Here is a 20,845-nt window from a genome sequence, read left to right on the forward strand (position 1 = left end):
GTGCCTGGTGAATGGTCCCCAGGATAAAAGGATAGAGAAAAAGACAGTGAGGAATTTTCCGGCAGTCTGGGGGACATTCTATCCAACTGCATCCCAGAGCCATTCTCCCAAGAAGGGGTTCCCATACTCCACCAAAGGTTAGAGTTTGGTACTTTCCTTGAACTGGAGTCCCGATTGGGACCTTCCCGCAGTTCGAAGAGTGGTCAGATGCCATGGTGATGAGGATTTTAGGCTGGTTACTTTTAAAACTACAGATGAGAAGCAGGCTCCCAGGACTGGAATTTTGCTTGCCCTTTTGAGACATTTGCATTTGTGAAGGAAGGGGGGGTAACCTTGTAGGGACCCGAAATCGGCCACCCCAGGATATGTCTCTTTGGCATCAGGATTGTTTTGGGCTGATTGCTTTCGATAAACTGGGACAGGGAAGGAGGCTCTGGGGAATGGAACTTGCCCTTGCTGGGACACATTTACATTTGTAAGGTAAATCTCTACCTGTAAAACGTGCCTCCCTCTCTGTACCAGGAAGAAGAGGAGAGATGACCTTGTCCCTAGAAGCTCTTAATGGGGAAGGCAAGAACTTAAGTTGGTTGCTGTCTGGCAATCTCATGTAACTGGTTTAGGGTGGTGGCGTCTAACCTTTCTAACCTTTACTTAATCCGATTTGATTCTTGTCTAAAAGTCATGGGATCACCCAATGACCAGACCCCACCTGCACTGATACCATTTTAACTTTTTTTTCATGTTCTTTCCTTTGTCTTGTAAAGAGATGAATCATATACCTATGCCTTAAAATTAGCCGTGACCCTCAACTCGGGGCAGCAGCAGGAGCTCTGACTGCCCGTGGGTCCTGTCCCCACGCACCAGCTCTGCCTGCCCATGGGTCCTGTCCCCATGCCAGCGGGGGCAGCAGCAGCAGCCCTGCCTGCCCATGGGCCCTGTCCCTATGCCAGCGGGGGCAGCAGAAGCAGTGGCAGCAGCAGCAACAGAAACTCTGACTGCCCATGGGTCCTGTCCCCATGCTATTCTATTCTCTAAATAAAAGAGCACTACTGCCAGATCTTAAGAGTCTAAGAAATCTTTCTTTCGACTCCTCGTCTCACCGACCCCACATCAATAGACACAGTTCCTGCCTTCACAGAGCTGGTCTGGTGGGGGATTTGGACACGTAAATAGGTATTACCAACATGAGGCTATGAGAGTGGAAGTACAGGATGTTGAGAGGCCCATAGGAATACCATCTATCCCAGGCTTGGAGGTCAAAGAAGGCTACCATGAGAAAGTTACATAAAAGTTGATACAAGAAGACTGAGCAGGACTTAGACAGGTAAAGAGAAGGGGGAAGAGTACTCTAGGAACAGCATGTTCAAAGACTGAGTGGCAAGAAAGAGCTTGAAGCATTTGAGGAACTGAAATAAATTCAGTGTTATTGAAGCCTGACATACAAGATGGAAGTTGTAGCAAGAATTGAAGCTGGAGGTAGATGGGGCCACGTCATGCTGATCTTTAGAAACCAAATTAGGAAGTGAGAAACTAGTGGGAAGACATAAAAGAGCTTTAATCAAGGAAGTTACTTGATCAGATTTGCATTTTTAGAAAAATTGCTCTGGCTGCTGCTGTTTGGGGTCAGGATAGGAAGGGCAGAATAGCTGTATGTACCGAGACCACTTCTGAAGACCAATTCAGAAACTGTTGTAGTAATCCAAATCAGAGATGATGGTGGCCTGAACCTGGAGGCAGGAAGTAGGGATGGAGAAAAATGGACTGATTAAGGAGATATTTAAGAGAGGCATCCCTGTGGATGAATGTGGGAACATGATGATCAGAGAACCTGGTGGATAGTAGTATCATTCCATGAGATAGGGAACATAGGAGCATTAGGAGCAGTTGATGTGGTGGGTCACTGGGGACAATAATGGGCTCAATTTCAGATATGTTGAGTTTGAGGTGCTGTGGAATACCTAAAGGAAAATATTTAATAGGTAGTTGGATAAACAGTTCAGAAGCCGTCCCTGAGAAAGCGTTATAGCTTTGTGAGACATCACATAGAGCTGATGTTATGGCTCTAAGTGACACACAGAGCCATAGAAATGGGTGGTGAGAAAATACTCATTGTGGCTAGAGTGAGGTGAAAAGAACGCCAAAGAGAGAAAACTTGAGAAACTCTGATAATTAAAGGATTGGTATAGAAATGGGAACACAAGAAAGAAAGTAAGAAAAAGTGGCCAAGGCAGTATGAGGAAAACTTGGAGAATATGGTATCACAAAGCCAAATGAAGAGGGGGTTTAAAAGAGGATGACATCAACAATAGCAATGCTGTTGAATGATGAAAAAAGGAATGATAAACATCCATAGAATTTAGCAACAAAGTCAGTGAATTTACCAAGAGTGGTTTTTGTAGGAGCCAGAAGCCTGATAACAGTGGATTGAGGAGTGGGTGTGATATGAAGAAATGAAACTACTGAGTGTAGTCAGCTTTTCTAAGAGGTGTGTGACTATGACAAAGAAGATAAGGTGGTAGCTGGAGAGACATGCTCCCCTTTGTTTGGAAGAAGGAAAGAAGGGTAGGAATAATTGCAGAAAACTTTCTGATTTTGGAGCCAGGAACTGAGGAAGTTCTTGTTTAATGGCTTCTGTAGTATTTTCTCTGTGCAATAAGAGGTCAGGTCATCTGCTATGAGTGAGGTGAAAGGGTCTGAGATTTGAAGAGACAGGAGAAACTGAATAATCATTATGAAAAATGGAAGAGAGGACAGACAAAAGAGACATGGAAGGATTTCTGGAAAATACTATTAGCTGAGTTGACGTTGAAGACCTTGAATTTATATTTGCACCAGTTTTGTAGGCTGTATGATTTTTACCAACAATAGTAAGCAGTCAAGGTATGACGTGGAGAAGGTGATTCAGAGTTGTTTTTCCAGGTAGGTGCAACAGAAGGTCCATAGGAGAGAGCTGAGGATATTGGCAAGTGACTAGTAGAAAATATAAAAGGAAGGGAAGACAGCAGAAGGTTAGTAAACAGGATGAAAGTGGACTGATCAAGGAACCAGAGGTCTTCATAAAATAGAAGTATAGCTTTAGAGGGAGATATCGAGTGAGAAAACAGTAAAGAGAGAGGGCTGTAGTCAGAAAGTGGGACATCTGAATATGTTATTTCAGAGGTGGAGCAATCTTAGGCTATAAAAGGATTCAAGATAGGGCCATTGGAATGGGGAAGCTCAAGTGGAGAGGCAAAAAAGATCACTGAAATTGAGAAGCTACAAAAACTGAGAGACCAGGGTGTTAGAAATGTCCATGAGAAAGGTGAACTCATGGCAGAAGAGGAAAACAATGAACTAGCAGCTAAATTCTTCAATGAATGTTGGAGAGTGATTAGGAGATAAGTAGATGCCAGTAATAAGGAGGAGTAGGGTCTAATAAAGCCTGATGTGATAAGCTTTAAAGGAACATGAATTTTATTAGTATTATTATTTTTTTTTTATTGAGTTAATGATAGGTTACAATCTTGTGAAATTTCAGTAGTACATTATTGTTTGTCAGTCATGTTGTAGGTGCACCCCTTCTCCATTTGTGCCCACCCCCCACAGCCCCTTTCCCCTGGTAGCCACTAATCTGTTCTCTTGTCTACATTTTTAAATTCCTCATATGAGTGGAGTCATACAGAGATTGTCCTTCTCTAACTGGCTTATTTCACTTAACATAATTCCCTCAAGGTCCATCCATGTTATTGCAAATGGGACGATTTTGTTATGTTTTACAGCTGAGTAGTATTCCATTGTATATACATACCACATCTTCTTTATCCAATCATCTGTTGATGGGCACTTCATGAATTTTTACATGAGAGCAGCAATGGGGAGCACAGGGTGTCTAGACTGAACTTCAGATCCTAAGGCAGGTGGTGTAGGAAACTAAGCATCCTCCACTTGAGAGAGCTGCAGGTGAAGTAGTTTCCATTAGAAAGAAACACAGCCAGGAGACCACAGAGGAGCATGTTGAAATGAAAAGAGGATAAGAATTGGATTCACACAATATTTGGCTCCAAATTCTAACTCTATCATTACAACCTGATAGAAGCTAGGAAAGCTGCTTCACTAACCTCTGAGCCCCCTAGTTTGTTTGTAATCACTGTGAAAGATGACAGGAGTGAGCCATATTAAAATGGAGCCAGAGTAGTGATTTCAGAGGAAATGCCTAGCACGTCTTGTTCTTTTTTTATCTTCCAAACTGGACCAAACTACCCATGTTCCAAGAAGTTAGTAAGGACAAAAATATCCTGTTTGTAAGGATTGATAAAACTGGACTTTACTGATGACTGAATCACTAACCAATCAATGAAGTACAAGTCTAGCTTTTTGCCTGATGACTCAGTCTCAAGCCAATCTATGAAGTACAAACCTAGCCTTACCTCATCCAGCACCAACGAACTCTTCCTTAATACAACTTACCTCATCTTCCTCACTTTTTCCCATAAAAACCCTGAACCCTTCTTCTGTAATTGGAGCACATTTGAGTTTCTACTTGAATCTGTCTCCCGAATTGCAATTCTTGAGATCCCCAATACACTTTTTGCTTCTCTTGCAGTTTATGCCTCTTATTTGTTGACATTACCTGGTGTCAGAAGTGGGATCCAGAGTGGGTGACCTCCAATTCCAGCGCCACTGCACGGACATGAGCAAGACATCTGCAAGAGTGTCTTGTGCTTTACTGTGTCCCCCTGGCAGCTCCAGCTGCTGGTGGTAAGTCCTCCTGGGCCAAATCTCCCATCTTTGGTAGAAGTTCAGACTCTTTATTTGGGTGTCCTTTGATACTAGTTCTGGCCATCCTTTCATTGTCAGCTTGGTTAAGGAACTTCTGTTTGTTTTGATCCTTTGTTGGGCCTTTTGTTTTGCTGGTAAGGACTTACAAATGGGAAGTCCATTTTCTAAGGGGACTGCCAAAGGGCAGCCCCTCTTTTGAGACTCCTGCTGGTTTTATGCTTGAAGAATATGGATTTCTACATGTCGATTTTTGTCCTGTTGGAATCACATTACTCAGGGTGATTTGAGGCTTCAATTGGCCTAAATGGGGCTCCTTTGAAATTCCTAAATTGATTCACTTGCGTACTCAATTGGAAAAAAGTTATCAAACCATACAAATTGAATGGGAAGCGTATTTCAACTGGTAGCTTGAGGCCTCTAAATGAAGCACTGAAAAAATTGCTCCTCTGCAAGCTATTAATTCTAAACTCACTGAGGCCAATTCAGACCTCTCTCAACTTGCATTTTTCTCTCTGTCCTTTGAAGTTGTAAATTTCACCATGTCTTTAGAATGTAAACAACCCAGGAGACAACTGTCTCCTGGGCTTTTGCCATCTGGAAGAGTTTCCCTGTTTGGGCCACTTACAGCGGCTCATGGCTATTGCCATCTGGAAGAATTTCTTCATTTGAGACAGCCATGGCTGCTGCTGTCTGAGGGTTTACTCCTTATCTGCTGAGTGCTCAAATTCTGTCTTTTGTGTCATTTGTCCAAATAGCTATAGCCAGTGGGTCAGAAGCCTAGAAACAACCTGGAGCTTGCAACTGGCATTTCTATCTCTTTGTCTCTCTGTCCAGCTGTGCTTTAATATGGGAATTTCATCTTCTAAAAGTTCCTGAGAAATTTTTCCCTAAGGAACTCCAGCTGGGTTTATATTCAAGTACTATGGTCCTTCCTCTTACGAATTTTTGTCCCAGTGGACCAATAATACTAAAGATTATTTAAAATTATGGTGGCCACTTTGGGGCTCTTTTGAGTTTCCAAAATTTGTCTTTACATTTATTTACTAGATTTGAGAACCATGGACCAGACAAATTGAATGCAATCTTTAATTTCTAAAGAATCAAGCACGCCACCTTTGGGCACACCTGCTTAAAAACTGTGCTTCCAGAAGCTGTAAATATTGACAATGAACAGCAAAATCTTACTAAGCTTGCTTTGTGTCCTGAAAGCTTGGTTTGGTAACTGTCAACCTGGGGGCCAAAATACAGTCAGACAGAAATGTGGATTGCACGCCATTTGCGGCTGGATATGGTGCGCAGAAATGAGGGTTAAACTTCATTTATGGCTAGGCTCCTACCAAACTGCCACCAGCCTCAGGGGAATTACATTGACCATTAGAAGGAATGTTTCAATTAGATAAAATCATTTAAGAAGTCTACTTAAAAGCAAAGGTTTCAAAATTCCAAAATAGCCTTACTGAAAGTTTTGTTGCAAAAAAGCTAATGAAAAATTAATATATGAGGTACTTAGAAGAAAAGACTATACACAAGTCTGTTAAGTTAATGCCTTTACAGACATCCCCATATCTACCTTTGAAGGAGGGTCTGATATGGGCGCCTCCCAGAGTTAACAAGACTCTGAGAGATTTTCTGGTAAACTGCTATGTTATTCCCTTAAACAATCAAGAGGAAACTAAAATTAAAAATTAATGGAGTTGTTTAATACTGCCAGATATATTTACTGTTTGTCCCTGCTGAAACCTTACAAGATATTTGAAAGCATTTAGTAACTTATGATCAGAAATGGGCCAAATTGGAAGCTAATATTTAGAGCCAGATAGGAAATCTTTTTAAGGCCTTCTTCCATAAGTTAAAATAAAACTATGTATCCTGAAGGAAAGAAGCAAATTAGGTATGATGTAATTGGACAGGTATATCAAACTATGATGTCATTTAAGTTACAACCCAATTTCTGAGGAATTGAGAGCAACTCTCCTTATCTTACAACTCTTTGCAAAATTGGAAATGTAGCTCTAGAGGCAGTTCAGATTCCATCCATTCCCTTTTACTAACTCCAGAAACCTCCCTTATTTATCTCAAAAGGCTTGTCACCTCCCCGTCAACTGTTATCTAGACCAGTTGAAGAATGGAGGAAAAAAGAGGCAAACATCTATAAAAGCACCCTTGCCCCAAATCTAGCATCTTAAAGTGTCTTCTCCACAAATATTAGTAGAAAAATAGCTTTAGCCATCTAAGCAAGATAACCTTAATTTATTCCATCTGCCAAAAACAAAATTTGAATCCAACTATTTTTTCATAACTAGTGAGGTTTGTATTACTGTACTTTATTCATGGCAGTAATTTTAAAACAATAACTATGGGGTCTCTATGCATGTGTATCTATATATATGCATGTTGTAAACGCGATATTTTTCTACCTCTAGATGGTATTATCAAATTTAATTTGTAGAGAGCTCTATTTAATTGGCTTAAAACCAAATAAGCACTATATAAATTGAGTATACTCTCAAAAATATAATAGAAGCTAACCCAAATGTTTTTCAAGTGAACGTGACAAAATTTTTGCTCTTCCTAGGTTTACTAAAACTCAGACACATTCCTGTTATCTCTGTTATGAAATTTGGCAGCAAAAAAATTGATGGCTGACTTTGTCTAATGTTTCATGAAATTTTTGCAGGTAATCTAAACATAATTATTGGGAAGAAGTAAACTAAATAGATGTAAGTAAAATAAAAAGGTTTTCAGGTGAACTTTTTAACAATAATTGTGTATTATTGTACACGTGCTTAAAAATAGCTTCCAAAATCTTTTTGGTAACTTGAAATCTTAGAATTTTGCTAAGTTAAATTAAGTGATAGAAAATTCATTGAATATCTAGATCATTTTCAAATAGGATAAAATACTGAACCATTAATTGCCAAACAAGTGTAAGTTTACCTACTTTTTGCTTCTTATTATAGAAAAACTAAAAGATGTTTGGATCTTTTAGCAAACATGTCTTGTGCCACATTTAAAAAAATTTATGGTATTAGAAAATATATTTTCAGTGAAAGAAGGTATAAGGAATGGAGATATTGTTTTGTTAAGAAAGTAAGTTTGTCCTAAAGTAAACTGGTTAAGGGAAAGAAGAAAGGATAAATTCTGAATGTAAAAAGAAAGTTATAGAGGGTTTTGGGAAGAGGAACCCTGAGAAAAGTGTTTTATGCATAGTCAAGCTGGCTAGGAGTGGAATGAATTTAATTAAGTAAATGAATTTTAATATCAAATTAGAATTTGGTTTTTCTCTCAAAGGACAAAGTCTTCTCAGACTATTGGTTTGCCCTTAATAACAAATCATGAACAAAGTTTCTTTACCTTTAATGTAATCTGCCTAGGAAACAAAGATTCGGTGTTTTATCTTTCTCAGGTCTTTGTTAGAAAAGCTGAGTCTTTTCTATTAAAAGAACTAAGGTTTTGCAGCTATGTAACTTTCTATATTTGTCTTTGAAATCTTTTTGTCACTTTGGTTAAATAGATGATTAAACATTAAGTTTTATAACGATCTGTGATCCTATTTAGGCAATTGTTTAAAAAATTTCTTTGATATTTTTGACAAGCTTCCTCAATCAGATTCTAAATGAAGTCTTTTTTGACCTTTAGCTAACTTTGGGGTTTTTCAGAGGATCCCTGAAACATCTCAAAAGATTTGTTCTTTCTCCTCATAAAAAGAGGGATGTCAAACTAGGCTTATCTGATATGTTAAATTACATGGGAAACATCGTTAAATAAGAAATAACATTAAGCTTTATGTTATGCCTTTATAAGTATATGTTATAAGAGGTCTAGAAATTATGTGAAATTCCTGGAAACCTAATATCTCCTGGTATAAAACGCCTGTCATCAAAATTGAGGTTCATATTAAATATCAGGAAAGTACCTTAGCTGACTTTCATGCGAAGGCAGCAACAACAAAATCTATAAAGGTTATGACACATGTGGATGAAGTCCATTCTGCTTCTGCAAAAAAAGAAAAAAAATTGATTCTTCATTGCCAGACTTTTGCCAAACTGATGACTTTGTAACATGACAGCAGTCTGCTCCTGAATCAGAGAAATTAAGATGGGTAAACAATGACCGTAAATTAAACAAACAGTCAGGGCTGTGGGAAACCCAAGACGGCTGCTTGGTTCTTCCTGGCTCCCTGGCAAACCCCATTTTTTGTTTTTACATTCCTTCAAACCCATTTTTGTCCCTGCAGGCCTTAGAACTCCTCCCTCTGGGTCCTTTGACCACCTGCAGCTCAATTTCATCCAACTGCCACTTAGTATAGGTTATCATTATGTTCTTGTCATAGTACGTATGTTTTCCTGATGGGTTAAAGTCATCCTTTTCCACAAAGCTGATGTCCTCACAATTGCAAAGAAATGTATTTAGAAAATGTGTTTTCCACTTGAGACATACCTTCCAAGTCTACAGCGATCAAGGCACCCACATCACTGGGCAAATCATTTGAACCTTAATGAAAACCTTTCAGATTTCTTGGAATTATCACTGTTTCTAGCATCCTCAATCATTAGGCAACATAGAGAAAACTAATGGAAAACTGGATTCAAGCCAAAGAAATATTAAATTACATAAGACTACATGAACTGAGGAAGATGCTCTAACGTTTTGTTTTTCCAGATTTAAAGAAATCTTTTCTCTTAAGCGATCAACAATTTGGTATGATATACTTTTGTGAACAAAGACGAAACATTTACTTTTCCTCCCTACCTGATCCCTCTAGAATTCAGAAACTCTCACTGATATATATTCACGTAATTCTCTTACATAAATAATCAGGCCAAGTTTTTGTGTGTGTGTGTGTGTGAGAGAAAGATTGCTCCTGAGCTAACATCCGTTGCCAATCCTCCTCTTTTTGCTTGAGGAAGATTGTCACTGAACTAAGATCTGTGTCCATCTTCCTCTATTTTACGTGGGATGGTGATGAGTCATGCTAGGTCCACGCCTGGGATTAGAACCTGCGAACCCCAGGCCACCGAAGTGGAGCGTACGAACCCAACCACTACCTCACCGCCCAATTTTTGATGTAAACAAATTAGTTTTATTGTGAAAAAAATAAGGGTAATCGTAGAGAGAAAAGTTATGTTTGCACCTTTGTAGATATTGGATTCTAGTCCTCTTAACCATCTTTGAGGTTTGTTATATACTGACAGTCTGGACTCCCCTGACCTAAGGTATTGCTTTTGGTCTTGCCAACTATTTGCAGTACCCTCTTTGGAAAACATGAAGTAACTCCACATGGGATGGTCACTGGCAGATCAGTATATATTGGTACACAACCTTCTGCTGATCCCTTGTTGTCTTATGTTAGGACCCCCAGTTACTGTGAGTTTTTAATGTCTTATACTCAAGCCTATTGCCAACAAGTTAAAGAAGTTTTCCTGGATTCCAATTTAAAGGATCCTGTTGGTCACAGTCTAGAGCCTGGTGACTGGGTATTCTGAAAGCATCGTTAGAGGGAGACAGCCCTCAAGCCCCACTGGAAAGGACCTTAACAAGTGCTCCTGACCACTGACACTGCCTCAGAACTAAAAGGCAATGAACTTCGGAGATACATGTCTCAGCTAATGGAGGCTCCACCCGACATCCAGTGCTGTACAAACACGGGAGACCTCCTAATCAAGTTGACTAGGAAGAGAAGCAACTGACATCTGAGGCAGACATCCCCAGATGGCTGGACCGGGTCTGTATACCTTTCACTTGCTGTTGCTTCTTATCTTATGTTCTCCCCGTCTTTCTTGGAAAGACAATACTCTTATCTGCATATCTCAGTCTATTACAGAAGGGGGAAATCTTTCTGACTATTGGATTTGTCATCAGAAGCCCCATTCTGTAAATGAATCTAGAGAATCTTTTAGTACATTTAATTACCAATCTCTCCACGCTCTCTCCCCTAGTTCATTGTGCTAAGTGTCTAGAACTTCTTGCCTAACCAATCAAAAATCCAGAGATTTAAGTGGTGACATTTGTAACTATTGTAAATGCCTTTTGTCTTACTTGAGTAAACACCTCTGGCAAGGTAGAGACAGAACTAGACAGAATTCGGGCACAAGCTAAATGGTTGGATGCTGTGCCCACTGACATCCTGTCATTCTTTGATCTCTTTAGCTGTCTGCCCTCAGGCATTGCCTCCTTGTTCAGGTCGATTCTCTAATTTGGACTTAACATTTTGTTTGTTATTATAGGAATTCTCCTTGTTGTAAAACTTTGTCTCTTCCACATAGCTCAATGTTATAAAAACACCACTTGGGGGCTGGCCTGGTGGTTTACTGGTTAAGTTTGCACGCTCTGCTTCAGCAGCCCAGGGTTCACGGATTCAGATCCTGAGTGTAGACTTAAACCACTTGTCAAGCCATGCTGTAGCAGCATCCCACATACAAAATAGGGGAATGCTGGCACAGATGTTAGCTCAGGGCCAATCTTCCTCACCAAAAGAAAAGAAAAGAAAAGAAACCCACCACTCGGGTAATGGTTACTTAGCACTTTGAAATGATGACTAAGGCTTATGAAACTTCACGTGAGAAACTTAAATGATCTGCAGAAGATATTTATCCTTAAAATAACTGGCTAGTAGAAACTTCCTCTGCTCTGGAGCTCTTGTTGCTCAAATATAGCCTAAAGGCTCCTCAGGAAACTCCTTTCCCTCCTATGTGTGACATGACATACCAGGAATAAGACTTCCTGGTGACAAGGGACCAACAATGCATTGATGGCTGATCAGCAAAGCTTTCTAGTGTTTGATCAGCAATGCTTTTGGAGAAAGATCTTGATAAAAAGGGGAAAATGTGAAAGATGACATGAGTGGAGCTATATTAAAATAGAGCCAGAGGAGCCATTTCAGAGGAATTGCTTTTGTATGTCTTGTTTTCTTTAGCTTCCAAGCTGGACCAAACCACTAACATTCCAAGATGTCAGTAAGGACAAGAATATTCTACTTGTGAAGACTGATAAAACTGGACTTTGCTGATGACTGAATAGCTAGCCAATCAATGAAGTACAAGTCTAGCCTTTTGCCTGACGACTGAGTCTCAAGCCAATCTACGAAGTAGAAACCTAGCCTTACTTCATCCAGCACCAATGAACTCTTCCTTAATACAGCTTACCTCATCTTCCTCTCTTTTTCCTATAAAAACCCTGAGCCCCTCTCCTGTAATCAGAGCACATTTGAGTTTCTACTTGAATCTGTGTCTCCCGAATTGGAATTCTTGAGACCCCCCAATAAACTTTTTGCTTCTCTTCCAGTTTATGCCTCTTATTTGTTGACATCATTATGTCTCTGCCTTTTTCCCTGGTAATGTGGACTTCTTGATATCTACAATAAAGTGAGGAGACATCTCACTTATATTTTAAGTTTTGATTACTGCTCTTTTTTGCTTCTTGAGGTCTCATTCTTCCTCCTCCTCTCTTGCTTTCCCCAGACCTAGAGAGAACTCAGGGAGGGCTATTGCCCTCAGTAGAAATCTCTAGACATCTATATATTTTTTAGTTCTTGCATCTGAATCATAAACTATTAAAGCTGGAAAAGCCCTTGGAGACTTTCTTGTTTAATCCATGCAGATTACAGATATACTGGACATTTGTCATTTTTGGCTACCTAGCATCCAACTCTCCTCTGTTTCTAAGTGCCCTGATCTCCCTTTCAGGGAAATTCTCCATTGTAAGTGAAGGCAGTTCCTCTGTCTGCCTCTTACTGCCTCCTCTCACCGTGGAAGTAAAGAGGGATAGATTGTTTCTGTATTTCCTTCCCGAGATGGCTAGTAGGTTAGCATGTGACCTAACCTTGGTCAATGAGATGATCATTCTCAGAACTTTGAATCTTATTCAAGTGGCATTGTGACAGAGACTGTCAAATGTTCACCAAATCCCATTTTCTTATCTTCCTGGGTACAGAGATGGACTACGTTTTCCTTGCAGTTAAGTGCAGCCATGTGACTTGAGTTCTGGACAATGGAATGTAGATAGAAGTGATGCCCAATATCTAGGCCTGACCTGTACAACTCTCCTACGTGTGATCTTTGCTCTCTCTTTTCCCAACCATTGGCTGAATGGAGAGGACTCCATGGACAATGGAGGAGGACAGAGCCACAAGATGGAAGGAGTCTGGGTCCCCGAGAAACTGTCTGGAGGAGAGCTGCCCAGGAAAGCCACTAGACCAGGAGCACGCATGTTGGACTGTTGTGTGAGGCAGAAATAAACCTTCATTGTGGAGAAGCTCTGTAATTTGGAGGTTGTTTTAGTATTTATCTCATCTGATTAAAACGCAGAATGTTTGGTATGAGTTTTATTTTAACAATAGCAGTGACACAAATCAAGCTATTCTTGCTGACAGATCTTGGGAGGTTCCTGGTTTTGTCCATTGTCTAATCCTTTTCTTTTAGCTTCTCATCATTCTGCAAGCCACCAATATCCTTACCACATATTTTCCCTTTTCTGGCTTAAAATAACCAAACTTGGTTTCTGTTGCTTATAATCAAGAATCTAGACTCCTTCATCAGATAAGAAAATGAGGCCTTAAATGGTAAGTGATTTGCCCTAGGGCACAATTCATAATTGGCAGATCTAGGATTATAAACCTGACCTTGTATCTCCTGATTCAGTGTCCCTTCCACTATACTATTGGGGATTCAAAAGAGCTCCAATAATTAGCACTCCTCTTCCCCACTAATTTCTAAACCAATTGAGAAATAAGACTCAGGAAATGGCAAATAAAGGTATATAACACCTTCATTACTGGAAATGGCTAGGTTGGAGGATATAGCCTCCCCACGTGGCAGGCCTGCCTCTGTGAGACTGCTCTGCAGAGAACAGTCAAGGAAAACTAGTGTTCACTGTTGACAACTTGCTTCTATGTAGAAAGAAAACAGGAAGAGGCTAGACTGCACACAGTATCTTTTTCCAAACTTTCTACTTAGAGAAGTCACTACTTCAACTGAGGAAGAGTGAGAGGGTGGACAGAAGTCAGTACTATAATGTTAATGACTAACTCTTTGCATAAAAACCAGGAAATAAGATATATATATATATCTATATATTTAGTGCTTGCATCTGAAGCATAAACTATTAAAACTAGAAAAGCCCTTAGGGACTTTCTTGTTTAATCCATGCAGATTACAGATATACTGGGCGTTTGTCATTTTGGCTTCTAGAAATATTTTATTTTGGGGCTGGCTCCGTGGCCGAGTGGTTAAGTTCGTGCGCTCCGCTGCGGCAGTCCAGGGTTCGGATCCTGGGCGCGAACATGGCACGGCTCGTCAGGCCACGTTGAGGCGGCATCCCACATCCCACAACTAGAAGGACCTGCAACTAAGATATACAACTGTGTACGGGGGGGTTTGGGGAGATAAAGCAGAAAAGAAAAAAGAAAAAAAAAAAAGATTGGCATCAGTTGTTAGCCCAGCTGCCAATCCTTAAAAAAAAAAGAAAAATTTATTTTATTTCTGACAATGTGCAAAACATTGAAACAAATTCCCCTAATATTGTACCTATCACAGATAAGTGTTGTTAGTTGTTTAGTTTATATCCTTCCTTAGGACCATGCTGAAGTTGAGAGTTGTGGTATTTATGAATTAATTTGTGTGAAGCATTCATCACCTGGTATGGTGCCTGGTACAGTAGGAACTCATAAGAGCCCAAAAATGAACACAACCCAAAAGTGCATCAACAGATGAATAGATAAGTAAAATGTGGTATATCCATACAATGGATAAATAAAATATAGTAACCCATCCATATTATTTGGCAACAAAAAAAATGAAGTACTGATACATTCTATAATGTGGCTGAACCTTGGAAACATTATGCTAAGTGAAAGAAGCCAGTGACAAAGGACCACATATTGTATGATCCCATTTATACAAAATGTTCTGAATAGGCAGATCTACAAAGATAGAAAGTAGATTGGTAGTTGCCTAGGAGTTGGGGAGAAATGGGGAGTGATGTCTAATAGATACAGGGTTTCTTTTTGGGGTGATGAAAATGTTCTAATATTGATTCTGGTAATGGTTGCACAACTCTGTGAATACACAAAATCCATTGAATTGTATGCTTTAAATGGGTAAATTGTATGGTATGTGAACTATATCTCAATAAAGCCATTATATATATATATTTTTTTGCCTGAGGAAGATTAGCCCTGAGCTAACATCTGTGCCAGTCTTCCTCTATTCTGCACGTGGGATGCCTCCACAGCATGGCTGATGAGTGGAGCACGTCCACACCCGAGGTCTGAACCTGCAAACCTAGACTGCTGAAGCAGAGCATATGAATCTTTTAACCACTCGGCCACGGGGCTGGCCTCCCAATTCATTTTTAAAGAAGAAACTCATTCTGTGAGAGCCACATGTAGGATACGCTCAACACAGAAGGCAGGAAAAGGTCCAGAGAATCCCAGGAGAAGAGGAAGTCCCAGAGGGAACCCGTGCGATCCTTTCTGGCCAACAGTTACAAAAAAGGTTCTGTTCCTAGAGGTCAGATAACAATCTGGTGATTTCTGAGTCAGAGAAGGACAACTTAATGCCACAAACGGTCTCTGGGACCCATAGGGAAAATAACCTTCCCCCTCCTGGGACCAGAGAAGAAGGAGATGCCAAGGGCAGAGAAGCCTAAAGTCAAGGGAAAGGAATGAAAGAGACCTCACTTCTCAGGCCTGTGGAGCAAGTTGGGGCAGAGCTGGAGATGAAAGTGAGGATCCAGGCAAGAGTAGGCAGAGTCAGAAAGGCTGCAAGGCTGGTGCTTGCAGGTGTGTGCAGAGCTGGGGACCTGGGCCAGCCCTCTGAGGGAGAGGGAGAGAGTGAGAGCATCTTCATCATCTCTGGGAACCAGAAGTTTCTGGAGTAAGCCATGAACCAGTCTTGGTCCCACAGCCTCAGGTCATGACCACAGTGTTTGTGGGTGAGGCTTATACAGTTCCAGGAAAGAAAAAGAACATTTACTTACAAAGGAAAAAGATTAGACTAGCTTTGGACTTATACTATGACAGAAATTAAAATGCAAGAATGTTATACCTAGCCAAGACATCATTCATCAGGGCCAATTGATGACATTTCTGGAAATACTGTACAAGATGTGGTGGAGATTGCTAACATTCCTGTAAAATTCAGCCTTCCCCTTTTCTGTGGGATTATAACTATAGCCTGGAACATGACGCTATTCTGCCCTACTACCCTCACCCCAAACAAAGTTGTCTCCAATAGAATGTGCTCAGAGTGTTATGTGCCTTTTCTGAGCCCAGCAATGTAAGATCTGTGTGTTCCTCCTCCACACTCTCAGGAAGATGTCCTGCGACCCAGTTTCAATGAAGGAGAAACCAGATGGGAGACGCCTGGGTCCATAAATGATTGTGTGGAAGCACACCTGCTAATGACCTGGAACGTATGCCCTGAACTGTGACATAAGAGAAAGAAAAACTTCAGTTTATTTGAGCTATTGCATTTTGGGGTTCCTTTATTATAAAAATTTAATCTTTAATTCACGGGGATTCAAAAAATATATCATCCATAACTTTATCTGAAGAAAATAAAGAGTACTCTAACTAGTCTTCAAGGTGGGGGAAAGAAAGACTGATAAACGATAAATCTGTACTCTAAATAGATCACAACATTACAACTGGGAATTTGAAATAAAAGTATAAAGTAAGGACTCGCGAAACAGCACACGCATACTGAAAGGGAATTCCTAACACCAAACTAAAAAATGTAAACTATTTTAGGGTGTCAGTGATCTATTGTTATGTAACAAACCACCCCAAAACATAGTGGCTTAAAATAACAATTTGTTGTTTCTCATGATTCTGTGATTGGCTGGGCTAAGCTGAGGAGTTCTGCCCCACTTGGTTTGACTGGGGTCATTTCTTTGGATGCCCTCAGCTAGGAAGTTGGCTGGAAAGTCCAAGATGGCTTAGCCCACATCCCTGGAACCTTGGCAGGGAAGCTCAGGGACTTCTCTGTCTTCATGTGGTCCCTCTAGCAGGGTGGCCGGACTTATTTACATGGTGGCTCCAAGAAAGCAAAGACAGAAGTTGCCAGTTCCCTTAAAGCCTATAACTATCACAGTGTCACTGCCCTGCAATTTATTGGTCAAAGCGAGTCATAGGCCAGCCCAGATTCAAGTGGAGAGGAAACTGACTCTACCTCTTGATGGGAGAAGCATGATGCACATACAGAGAAGGGAGAAATTGTTGGTGGCCATCTTTTGGGAACAATCTGTCATAGTTAGCCTTCTGGCCATAACAATTCACATCCCTTTCCAGTCAAAATACACTCACCTCCTCAACCATGATGGCATTAGATCAAGTCCAGGATCTCCCATCTAAACCAGGCCCATGAAGAAGAAACTCCTCTGGTATAGTTTACTGGATTCACCTGCTCAGGTGCAAGGTTTTCAATCCAGAGACCTGTGAACTAAAAAGACAGGTTATGTTCCCCTTGCCCGCCAACCCCAACCCAATACACCTGATGATACAGAGACATAATGGCTCCAGTGGACACTTCTGTTCAAAAAGAGGAAGAACAGAAAGCACATACCAGTCATTGATCCCCAGTAATTCACTACCTGGGCATCTGCTGTCAGCTTCTCCTACTCTAAGAACAGGAGATGTTCTTTGTTTTCTTCTCTAGGAATGGTTTCACAATCCACTTTTTCAGAGGCTTTTGCGTCTGTCCTCTGAGATTGTGGCTTTGCTCCCTGAGGAAGCTTTCTTTTCCATAAGAAATGGTTGCTATTTGCAGCTGAGCAGCTTTTTCTGCTTCTTTCTGCTCGTAGAAACTTGGGGCCCAGAGATCTTCTTCATTTCAAACTGTCATTGCTCCTTATAGTCTAAGGTTTTGGCTTTGACAAAACACTTCCCTTAAAAACTTTGTGGATATTTTATGAATGTTACTGGGTTCACTCCATGCCCCCCCAACCACATCCATACTTCTCTCTGAGACAGAACTCTCTTTACTTTGGGTGTGTCAGATTGCTATGGGACGATACCCTTGTATTTCTTAGAAGCCCTCTCATCTAGAAGAGAGGGTCTATGAGGCACTGCTTAACTCCTTATGAGGTCTTATGGCTGCACTCTTGAGTTGATCTTGACCTCAAGGCCATATTTTGCCTGCAATGTCCTAGATTTGATGTTTCTTCTGAGGCCATTTCTTATTTTGACGATATTTTTCTAGCTAGAGGGACTGTCCTGGACCCTTTATATTTTGTCTAATTTCTGCTTGAAAACAAAACAGTTCCTTCTTTAGCTTACTTCTCTTTTGCAATACTTTATCATACGTGGTTAAAATAAATTAATAGGAACTTTTAATATTCTTCCTGGAAATTTCCCAATCCAGATCCACAAGTTCATAAAATACGTTTTCTATCTTCTAAGTTATGGGTGGCAGTGCTGCATAACACTGGTTAGTCTTTCTCCAGCCTCCAATAATAATTTCCTCACTGCTCCTCCAGCCCCCACTAACAGTCTCCTTGCTGTCTTTCCAGAATCTGCCTGCTTCCTGGTCCCAAAATCAATGTCACGTGTTTTAGGTTTTAGTTATGGCAGCACTCCACTTCTAGATATCAATTCAGCAACAGTTACCTATTGCTAAATAACAAAGCACCTCAAAATTTACTGGCTTAAAACAAGCACCATTTGTTTATTCATGATTCTACAGTTTGGGCTTAGCTGGGCAATTCTTCTGCTTATCTTGCCTGGGCTCACTCCTGAGGCCGCAGTCATTCAGCGACCTGAAGGATCTAAGATGGTTCCACTCATATGTATGGGGCCTTGGGGCCTTGGTGCTGGCCAAGGGGTCACTCTCTGCATGTGATTTTTCATCACTTAACAGTTTAACCCACCCAACCTTGACACAGTGGTGGAATGTTCCAAGAAAGTGAAAGCAGAAGCTGCAAGGGCAATTGAGGCCTACACTTGGGAATTCACATGATATCACTTGTGTCACATTCTATCGGTCAAAATAATTCACAAGGCCAACCCAGAAACAAGGGGTAGAGAAAAAGACTTCCTCTTTGATGGGAGGAGTTGCAAAGAATTTACCATATTTAATCCCTCACAGGTAACTGCAAAAATTTTAAAGCAAATATAAGATTTAACAATTTTATGTTGAAAGCAACATAGCATAAAGAAGATACAGATGCTCAATATCACCATCTATTTAACACATTACTAGAAATTTTATCCAGTGCAATCAGGCAAGAAAATGAAATAAAAGTTATATGCTTGGAAAGGAAGAGATAAATTTGTCACTATTCTCTATATAGTTGGAAAATTAGAAAATTAAAAAAATATGGATAAACTATTAGAATTAATAAACGAATTTAGCAATGGTGCTGGCTTCAACACCAACATACAAAAGTTAATTGTAATTCTATATTTATACTAGAAATAAACAATTAGAAAATGAAATTTTAACATTTAAAATACCATAAAATATCAAATATCTAGAATAAATCTAAAAAAGATGTGAGATCTCTACACTTAAAAACTATAAAACATTATTAATAGGAATTACAGACACTTAAATAAATGGAGAAATATACCATTTTCATGGATTGGAAGATTCAACCCTATATAATGCTATCTTAGGTTTCTAGGCCTGCTGTAATAAAGTCCTACAAACAGAAATTTATGGTCTCACAGTTCTGGAGGCTAGAAGTCCCAACAAGGTACCAGCAGAGCCATGCTCTCTCTGAAACCCGTATGAGAGAATCCTTCCCTGCCTCTTTTAGCTTCTGGTGTTTATCGCCAATCCCTGGTTTTCCTCGGCTTGCAGGTGCAGCACTTCAATCTCTGCCTCAATTGTCCCCTGGTGCTCTCCCTCTTGTGTCTGTCTCTATGTCTCCTCTTCTTATAACATGACACCAGTCGTACTGTATTAAGGGCCAACCATATTCCAATATGACCTCATCTTAACTAATTACATCTGCAACAATTGTATTCCCAAATAAGGTCACATTCAAAGGGTTAGCACTTCAACATATCTTTTTGGGAGACAAAATTCAACACAACCAATAACAAATGCCAGTGCTCCAAAACAGGTCTACAGCTTTAGTGCAATACTAAATAAAATCCTAGCTGATTCCAAAATTTATAAGGAAAATTTTATCACATTTGGCAAGCTGATTTGAAAATTTATTTGAATATGCAAAGGATGAAGAAAAGCCAAGACAACCTTAAAGAACATACTGGGAAGGAGGATATCAAGATTTTTTATAAAACTGTTACAGAAATTAATACAATGTTATATTTCCACAAAGAGAGACAAAAGGAATAGATTAGGTAGTCCTGAAACAAACCCATACATTTACAGACAACTTGCCTATGCAAAGGTGACAATACAGAGCAGTGGGGGAAAGGATAGGCTTTTAAAAAATAGTGCTTAATCAGTTTGACATTCACATGGAAAAAATTAAACCTGACTTACCTCACACCCTACACAAAACCCAACTTCAAGTGGACTGTAGATCTAAATGAGAAAGACAAAGTAATAAGTTCCAGAAATTAATAAGGACTTTTGGCAGGAATATATTTCTTTTCTTTTTTTTTTTTGAGGAAGATTAGCCCTGAACTAACATCTGCTGCCAATCCTCCTCTTTTTGCTGAGGAAGACTGGCCCTGAGCTAACATCAGTGCCCATCTTCTTCTACTTTATATGTGGGATGCCTACCACAGCATGGCTTGACAAGTGGTGCATATGTCCACACCCAGGATCTGAACCAGTGAACCCCGGGCTGCAGAAGTGGAAGGTGCAAACTTAACTGCTGTGCCACCGGGCCGGCCCCCAGGAACATATGTCTTAACAAGACACAAGAAACACTAAGCATAAAGGTCTTCCATGTTCATCAAAAAACATCAATAATAAAATGGAAAGGCTGGCCACTGAGTAGGAAAAGATATTTGCAATACACATATTCAACAAAGGATTCCTACCCAGAATATAAATCCAGGAGAAAATGGCAGACAAATCCAATACAAAAATGGGTAAGAGACTTGAACAGGTACTTCATAAAAGAGGATATCCAGATACCCAAAAACATGAAAATGGACTCAACCTCATTA

At 40.1% G+C, this 20,845-nt stretch overlaps 1 long non-coding RNA gene across 1 annotated transcript; it reads right to left on the bottom strand.

Annotated features, from left to right (window-relative positions):
• Nucleotides 1–8,674: 8,674 nt before the first annotated feature.
• LOC139079548 (uncharacterized) lies at nucleotides 8,675–20,318 on the bottom strand. The gene is made up of 3 exons (XR_011533246.1): nucleotides 20,211–20,318; nucleotides 17,063–17,198; nucleotides 8,675–8,754 (listed from the first exon to the last, which is right to left on the bottom strand). It is a non-coding gene; the product is annotated as an uncharacterized lncRNA (long non-coding RNA).
• Nucleotides 20,319–20,845: the final 527 nt, after the last annotated feature.

This window comes from Equus przewalskii, chromosome 2 (assembly GCF_037783145.1).
Source record: "Equus przewalskii isolate Varuska chromosome 2, EquPr2, whole genome shotgun sequence".
In the NCBI taxonomy this organism is placed as follows: Eukaryota; Metazoa; Chordata; class Mammalia; order Perissodactyla; family Equidae; genus Equus; species Equus przewalskii.